This window comes from Desmodus rotundus, chromosome 3 (assembly GCF_022682495.2).
Source record: "Desmodus rotundus isolate HL8 chromosome 3, HLdesRot8A.1, whole genome shotgun sequence".
In the NCBI taxonomy this organism is placed as follows: Eukaryota; Metazoa; Chordata; class Mammalia; order Chiroptera; family Phyllostomidae; genus Desmodus; species Desmodus rotundus.
The window spans coordinates 26,518,569-26,527,499 of NC_071389.1; the positions used below are offsets into that span (position 1 = coordinate 26,518,569).

The following is an 8,931-nucleotide window of genomic DNA, read 5'->3' on the forward strand; positions in this document are numbered from 1 at the left end:
CTACACATAATAGTTAGTTGCAAAAAGCCATTTGGTCTTCTCTTGGCTTGTAAAAACAATGTTGCCGATTTCAGTGTAAATTAGCGAGCTTCCACTCTTTTGTGCAGCAGCTAATTTGTTTTCCCCTTCCAGTTCTTCCACCCCAGCCTGTGTCCTGAGGTCTGCAATGTGTTTCTCCAGGTCCTGGAGGCGACGACACTTTTCATCAGCACTTCCAAAGAGCTGGTCAGAGGTGGCCCAACCCCTACCCTGCCTCTGTTGCAGGAATGTCTGCACCACCGAGCTGAGACCCTGCACCGGCTTGGGGTCAGTCTCAGCCGTCCGTTCCCCCCACCCCTCTCCCCGGCCCCAGTTCCCAGCTTGGCACTGAAGTTCATGACTATTTTCTTGATAGAGTTTGTCCTTTTGAGGATCTGGAATTGCAGAGACAAAAGGCTCATTCTGGGACTTCAAAAAAGTCCCACTTATTGTTGAAAATCCAGTGTTAAGTGGGAATGTTGAAGGAAACAGAGGTAATACTCTTTTTGCTATTTCATTTTGCAGTTGAACTGAGAGAAATTAAGAAAAAAAAAACCCCCTAGCTTCTGGAACTCTCCAGGCAGGTTTCCCTTCACCCCACCCCTCCTGGCCCAGGTGTCTGGTGTATGGGGGAGGGGAGCGCAGAAATGGACTGCCCCAGGGGCAGGGTCCTCTTCTCTCCCTGCTGTTCACCCCAGCCTGTGCTGCTGAAGGCCTGGCCAGCCAGCGCCCACCAAGGGGACCAGTTCAAAGTGTCGCAGTGATGTGGGGCCGGTCTTTCCGAACCATCAGACCAGGCACCCTGCCAACCCCTTCCCAGTCGAACTGTGTTCCAGGGACTGGGGTGTGGAGTCCCGTAGAAGCTCCCTGTGGCAGTCTGGTTTGGCTAATTTTAGTCATGAAAAGGAGTACGTGAATGAGGACAGATTCTGTTATTATTAATAATAGTCGCAGTAGCTGATGGTTTGGCGAGCGTTTGCTCGGTCCGGCAGTGTGCGCCCACAAGGTCACTGAGCTCTTACAGTAGCCCTGCGAAGGGCGTACTCTGACTGGTGCCATTTTACATTTGAGGAGACTGAGGCCCAGGGAGGTTAAGGCTCAAGGTCACACAGCAAGCAGCTGGCCAAACTGGGGTTTAAACTTATGTCTGAAGGAGTGCTAAGGTTTCACTATTAACCGTTGTGCCCTGTTCCTTATTTCCTTCCCAGAATGTGGACAGGAGCATTGGTGGGGGTGGGGCAGGGAGAAACAGTCTGCCGTATCTCTTCAGAGATCTGCTGTTTCCCAGCAGATGCAGGCTGCTGTGTGATCATCCCCAGTTACTCTGTGGGTGGGACCTGCTTCCTCCGTGTGTAAATTCCCTGGGGGAGAGTCATGTGCCCCCTTGAATGCCCAACCTGGTGCTGTCCTGGCTGGGGAGTAGAGGATGGGGGTGCCCCTGAGCCTGACTTAGGGGGCAGGGGTGGGCCAGGCAGGAAGAGGCAGCCAGGGGTTTCCTCTGGGTGGGCCAGCCTGTCCCTTGTTGGGCTCACAGCCAGCCTGGAAAGGAATTTCCCAGTCACGTCTTACTTGTGTCTTCCTTGTGGAGGGAGCATAGCATTGGAGGATGGGCTCTGCCCTTCACTCCCAAGAACTCATCCACTCAAAGGGCAACAGGAGACTTGGGGTGCCTTCATTTCTCATACGGTATCAGGGTCTGGGTCTTCCCTCCAAGGAAGAGAAGGAGGAGAATAAGACCCCAACATCCCCAGACCTAATTGGTGCCAAGGGAGAAGTTTTGGCTTAGCTGGGTGACCCCACTCCTTAACCAGTGCTGTGTAATAGAAACAGTGCTGTGTAATAGTCACATATGTTCTAGTAACCACGTTTTTTTTTTAAGTCAAAAGAAACAAGTGAAATTAATTTAATAACAAATTTATTTAATCTAATATATACAAAATTATATCATTTCAACACACAAGCACTGTGAAATTAATGAGGTATTCCGCATTTTTCATAATGCGTCGTTGAAATCCAGTGCGTGTTTTGTACTTCCAGCTTGCTTTGGAGTGGCCACGTGTCAGGAACTCAGTAGCCCTCTGGGTAGTGGCTACCATATTAGACAGAGAAGCTCTACACTGTGGATGCTGGATATGAAGAACCAGAAGTCTCAAAATTTCTGCAAGGACTTGGGAAGGACTTCAAGGTCATTTGGTCAAGCCCCTTACACACGATGAAGAGGCTTCCCTTAAGAAGCCCCACTGCTCCTGGCAAAGCTGATGTCCCCCCACCTGAGTGTCTATGTCCCAGCAGTCCCCTTCCAGTGGACACGGGTTGCTGATGGCCACCATCAGGGTGTAAAACAGGGGCAAGAGGTGAGGCAGGAAGACACTGGAAGGAGCTAGTATGTACCCTGCCCCAGTAGACATGCTCTCATCTGTCATTTTCTCCCTTTCTGGAGGGAATGCCACATCCTGGGCACAGGGTGGGCAGGAATCCCTTTGATAAGTTCCCAAACTGGGGTCAACTCAGGTCCACCCCTTCCCTTCTGATTCTCCTCTCTTCTTCCCACATTCATTGCCAATTACAATGAGCTAGACTCTGTGTTTGGTTTCAGAGGAAAACAGGCCAGACGTCCAAGGAGCACTTAAATCTGCCTGGGGCAACCAGGGCAGGCTTCTCTGCTAGATAGAGACAGGAGCAGAGGAACTGGTGGTGTGATGGTGGGGGTGGGGGGTGGGGGCTGAAGGGAAAGGACATCCAGGCAGAGGGTGACACAGTTGGAAAGAGGCGAGGAGTGAGGGAGCTGGCCTTGTACTGCTACCCTGGGGCCTCAGGAGTCACCATGGCTTCCCATAAAAGAAGGAAAATTCCATATTTTTTTTGCATCTGCCTCACCTGAGGTTCTGAGAAAACCAGCAGGTGGTGGGTACCCAGTGCATGGAAGGAAAAGAGGGGAGCAGAGGCCGAGGTCGAGCCAGCTGGGCAGGGGACCACAGGGACAGGAAGGGGCAGGAAGGGAAGTGGTGTGTTCTGAGCGTCTGCTTGTCCCCTCATCTTCAGAATCTCATTCACTACCCCGAGGGTGGGAGACGGTATTGCTCCCAAGGAGGAAATTGCTACAAAGGAGGAAAATGAGGCCGAGACAGGTCCAGTCACTGGAGCTAATGTCCATTCTGTCTGATTCCAAAGGCTGATCTTTCTAGGTTCTTCCTGGCATGTCCTCACCTGGCAACTGCCAAGAACCCAGCAGTGACCAAGTTCTTGGCAGGCACCCCTGCCTTTGGGAAGACCTGCTTCAGTGGGAGTTCCTGGAGAAGTGAGGGTTCCTGGAAAGGCCTCCTGCAATGGCAGGTGCTATCCCACCAATTCTGGAGATCACGCAGCCACCATCATACCACCACCCCTGACTCCTCCAGGTAAGGATTGGAGGCAGCTCTGAGAGGTAAGTGGCTTGCTCCAGGTCATAGCACAAGGGGGTGGGATTGACACACCTGCCCCTGGGCACTGACTCATGGCAGCACTGTGGGAAAGCCCCTGCCAGTCTCTCAGCCTTGGCTTTCCCAGCCAGGCAATGGGTAGGCTTGCTTCAACATATCTGTCTGGGCCTTGAGCCAGGGGGCTGGGAAAAAGCTGAGCATAGCGCGTCACCAGGAAGCCTCACCCTCACCCCGTTCCAGTCTCAGCAGTTCGCAAGGGTCATCCCTCCCTGTGGGCAGGAGTCTTTCCAGTTCTCAGATGGACCAGGCCAGGCTCTGCTGTGGCTCACACGCCAGCAGCCAGCACAACCAGGGTGACCAACCCTCCTGGTTTGCTATCTCAGGGTGTGTTTGTTTGTTTGATTTTTAAAGATTTTATTTATTTATTTTCAGAGAGAAGGGAGGGAGGGAGAGAAACATCAGTGTGCGAGAGAAACATCAATCGGTTGCCTCTGGCACACCCCCAATTGGGGACCTGGCCCACAACCCAGGCATGTGCCCTGACTGGGAATCGAACTGGAGAACTTTTGGTTCGTAGGCCAGCGCCCAATCTACTGAGCCACACCAGCCAGGGCACTGTCTTAATTTTAGCACCCCCAAGTCCTGCCTCCTGGGAACCCCTCAGTCCTGGACAAACTGCGACAGTTTGTCACCCTAACCCGGGCACCAAGTTCATAGTTCTGAAACGTTCTAAGCGAATGAATGCAATGGATGAGGGCAAGAGCAATAAAACAGCAACAGTGCTGGGCAGGAGGCAGAATGGACTGTGCCCCCATTTCCTAGACGAGGAACTGAGGCACAGACAGTTTAAACCTTCGGGTTGCTCGTGTCTACCTCCTGCCTTTTCCGCAGCACCAAGCCTCCTCTGAACTGTCTGAGTAAAGAAGCGAACAAATGAGTGGTGTGTGGGAACCTCCTTGCGAGCTTGGCCACTCGGCTTCCCCCCCGCAAATGGGGCCGCGGGCCAGCCGCTGCTCCCACACAGGTGTGGGGTTTGGACTCCTGGGCGCGGGGCACTGGGAGAAGGTAGATGAAAGGTGCTGGGATCGCGCTGAGCTCCGCCCGGTAATTAGCCCTGCGAGCGAGCGGAGGGGCGGGCTTATCAGCCATCGAGGCCTGCAGGGCCGGGTCCCAACACTGCCGCCAACACCGCCGCCACCGCCGCCACCGCCGCCGGGGCGGAGGGGAGGGCACGGTGGTTCCCACGCTCCGTGGGGCCGGGGGCGTTCTCCGCACAGCGTGGCCGCGCTCGCCACCGCCGCGGAGGCCGGGCTGTAATTAGCGTAATTGCGCGGCTCCCCGCCCGGGGCAGCTCAGGACCCCAGCTGCACCACGCTGGGCCGGGAGCGGCGGGCAGGAGGCTGGGGGGGGGGGGTGGGGGGTGGGCTGCGCCCCAGTCGCCAGACCCCACTCCTCCAGACGAGTGAGTCAGCACTCCTGGGCCGCCCAGGCAGAGAAGGGGCTGGTGGAGTCTGCTTTGTGGGGAAATGAAGTAAGGCGAGAGAACTAACCTTGATGGAGCACCTACTGTATGCAGGGGTTGGCTAGCCCGTTCTGTTCCTGATCAACACTAGGGTGGTGTGGGGAGCACAGGAGAACATTTGGACCGCCCATGGTGCCTGGCCCGCAGAAGATGCTGACGGTACAGAACTGCATCCTAATCCGCCCAATAGTTCAACAGGTGGGTGCTTGGAGGCCCGTGGGGCTTGAGTGTGCCCAAGATTACACAGCCAGTACACCCATGCTTCAGGGAGGAGGGAAAGGCAGACTCCATGCAGCAAATACTGGTTTTGCCTCCTCCAGGACCTTGATTTTACTGCACCTGGAGTCCCAACCCTAAAGCCCATCCCTGATGCTCAGGTCCTTGGCAGCTCTGGTCTTGACCCCAGACCCTGACTGCTGGTACAGGGCACTAGAAATCCCTCTGGAAAAGGCAGGGGGAAAAGAAATAATCGGATTTCAAGCTCTAATCTTTCATCCTAAACCCAGTGCAAACTTTAACCCTATTCCACACCTAACTCCCAAATTAATTTTGACCTTGACGCCCCCACCCATGTTTCCTGCCATTTCTCTCAGCCCTGTCAGGTGCCCTCTCCTGGAGGGTTTGCTTACAGTCTCCAGTAGCTGTTTGAGCCTCTGGACCTTTTCACATCCTGCAGGCTCAGGCTGGGACAGCCTTTCCCCAGGGTCCACGGCAAGCCCTGTGTGCTCCACTCCCTGCCTTGTGCCACCCTGTTTCCTGGCCAGGCTCTCCACAGACTCCAAGTTCCCAGGACGTAGGGTCTGAGTCTACCACGAGTAAACGTTGGAAGTAGAAACAGTTGACTGTGAATGAATGACTGAGTGAATGAGTGAGTCTGAGAATGAGGAAGCAAATGAATGAGTGAGAGAATGAATGAGTGAATGAATAATTGAGTAAACACATGAAGACTTATTCTGGGCCTAAATGTTTAGCCCTCCCTGTAGCCCTGGATCCCTTCCCAAGTAGGGACTCCCCTACCCTTGGTGTCTGAGATTGTTAATTGTGAGTGTGCACATGTGTGCACACACATTTGGGCACAGGACTTTGAATTAGACGAGGCTGAAGTCTACTCCTGGCCTCAGTGTTTACCAGCTGAGTGACCTGAGCAAGTGACTTCACCTCTCTGGGCCTCTGCTGATTTAAAATACAGTAACCATAATGAAACCCATCAAGGATAATTACCCCTCCCCCAGCCCCTTGCCTGTGGCAGGACCAGTGTTCGGTGCTGCAGGAATGGACCTAGAAGGAACATTATCTTTCTTGAGGGCAAGGAACACCAGGGAAAGTAGGAAGCAGAGACACAAGAAAGGGGACAGCCCCCTGGATGGGGGGTGGGGGGAAGGCCCCTTGAAGAATGGCCCCCTGAGTGGGGAAGGAGGCCTCATGGAGGATGTGAGAATCAGTCGGAGCTTGCTGCGGGACAAGTCACGGCAGAGGCAGCTGCATGTTCAAAGACACTAAGCTGTCAACAAAGGTTTCCCATTATTGCTGAAGGACAAAGTGGGAGGTGGGTGGTTGTGGCAGAAATTGGGCTGGAGAGGTGGCAGTGACTGAATCGGGAAAGGGCTTGAGGGGCCTTGGGCTGTTGTACTTTACCTTGTAGTCAATAGGGAGCCATTGCAGGCTTCAGCAGGGGGGGATGGTCAGATATGGGCTTTGGCATGATCACCGACCAGCAGTGTGGAGGGTGGCTCGGAGGTAGCCCTGGACCAGAAGCAGGGAGGCCAGTTGGGAAGCTAGTGGGTGAGTCTCAGTGACTTCAAATGATGGTAACTAGCTCACCTTCACTGAGTGCCTACTACGGGCCCGGCACTGTTCTCAGCGCTTACGTGCTTTAACGCATTTCAGCTCCACACAAAGTGGGTGCTCTCGTGATCCTTTAGAAACACCCTCTATCCCCTAAGGCCTCCCAGCTCTACATCCGGCCTGTACCTCCCCTTTGTCAGACCTCTGTGTCCCACAGAACACCAGCTTCCCCACCGGGTGTGTAATGGGAATCTTAGCCTTCCCGTGTCCAAAAGTGATTTTCCTACACGTGCTCTCCTCTCAGTCTCCCCCGGCCCAGTAAACAGCAACTTCATCTTCGCACTTGCTGGGTCTCAACACTGGGCTGTCACCCCTGTGCACCCTCTCCCCTCACCACCTACCCGTACCCTCGGCACCCTTTCTCGCTCCCCACATCTGATCTGTCAAATCTTATTGATTCTGACTTCTGCTGTACCCTCCATCCGACCCCTTCTCACCTCCTCTCTGTGGCTGGCTGGGCCAGACCCTGCTGTTTCTTGCCTGGATTACTGCGGTGGCCCCGTTTCGGACTGCTGTCCCTGCTTCTCTCTACCCTTCCTCCAGCCCCTTCACTTACTTTTCACACACAGCAACCAGTGTGACCTTAACATATAAAGTCAGATGGGTCTTCCCTCTGCTCAGATCTGCCCCCATCTCCCTAGAGTCAAAGTCAAGGTCCTGACAACAGCAGATAGATCCCTACATGACCTGTCCAGCTCCTCTCTCCCCAGCTCTTTATCAGACTCCCATGCGTCTCGTCCATCACTCCACTGCAGCCACCCTGACTACTCTGTCAGTCCTTCAAGGCTCCAAGTCGCCGTTAGGCTCAGAATTCTTGCACTTGGCCATTCCCTCCACCTGGAATGCCGTCTCCCCAGATATCCATGTAGTCTGTTCCTTCAATTTTCTGCTCAAGTGTCACCTTGTTAGTGGGACCTTCCTTAGCCACCCTATTTAAAATAACAACGCTCCTTTCTCCCCCACCCAGGTGCTCTCTTTCCCTGCCACACCAGAATGTCAGCTCCAAGAGGACAGGGATTTTGCTTGTTTCACTGCCATAAGCTCAGCGCCTGGAACGTTGTAGATGCCCCATCACCTGTTTGCAAAACTGAATGAGGAAACTGAGGCAAAGAGTTGAAGTAAGACTGCACGCCGGTGAGTGGTTGGGCTGGGATGATGAGACCAGGGTATGGGCAGTGACATCAGTGAGGGTGGAGCAGAGGGATGGATGGAAATGACACCGCAGATGGGCCCAGGGGACTGGGTCCCAAGTCTCTGGGCTGACTACTGCTCCTGGGGGTGACCTCGATATTGTGGGGCCTCTTGGGGTTGACGCGAAGGTTATATCAGTCTGGAAATGAAAACATATTGTATATATAGTGAAAAAGGGTGTTCGAAAAGCCATCCCATGAATTTTTAATTCCCAGCAATTTCCTGTCCTTCTGCACCTTGGCCACTGAGGCATCTCTTCTATGGGGGAGGCAGAATCAGCAGCCGACAGGAAGCTGATCCTCAGCTTTGACTTTCTGAAGGGGTATTTTGAAAGAGTTGTGCAGTTATAACAGTTTTAGAATCCAGAATTTCAATTTAAAGACCTACACACTTGGGAAGGATGAAGAGTTTTTCTGAACCCCCAAACTTCCTTTTACACGTTAAGACCTGGCCACGTTGGAGCAGGGACTGTTCACTCTGAGCCCTGGTGGGAGGGAAGCTTTGAGGTAGGGCAGTGATGCTCACACGCGGGTGTGCTTCGGAGCACTCAAGCCCCCTGGAGGGATCGTTCTGACATGGATGGCCAGCTGGCCCCAACCTCAGAGTTGCTGATTCACTAGCTCTGGGTCAGGCCTGAGAATTTGCATTTCTGACAAGCCCCTGGGTGATGTTGACTTTGAATAGTCCTGATGTAGGGGATGGAGAGGAGAAGGCAACATAGGGCTCCCAGGACCCCAGGAGATGGGGGTATAGAAATACTTAGGAAGACTGTGGACCGGAGGGAGCTGGGGTTGGAGGAGAGTGTGTGAAAGCCATGGCCAAGAGCAGTCACGGGTGGTGGGTGCCGGGGGGCCCACCCAGAGGACAGAGGAAAGATATCAGAGCTCCTGCAGAGTGTGGACGCCCAAGAGAGCAGTTGAGGCTGGAGGCAACGCT

The 8,931-nt window shown here is 53.9% G+C and overlaps 1 pseudogene; it reads right to left on the reverse strand.

Moving 5' to 3' along the window:
- LOC128780584 (heat shock factor-binding protein 1 pseudogene) lies at positions 1–3,513 on the reverse strand (annotated as a pseudogene).
- Positions 3,514–8,931: the final 5,418 nt, after the last annotated feature.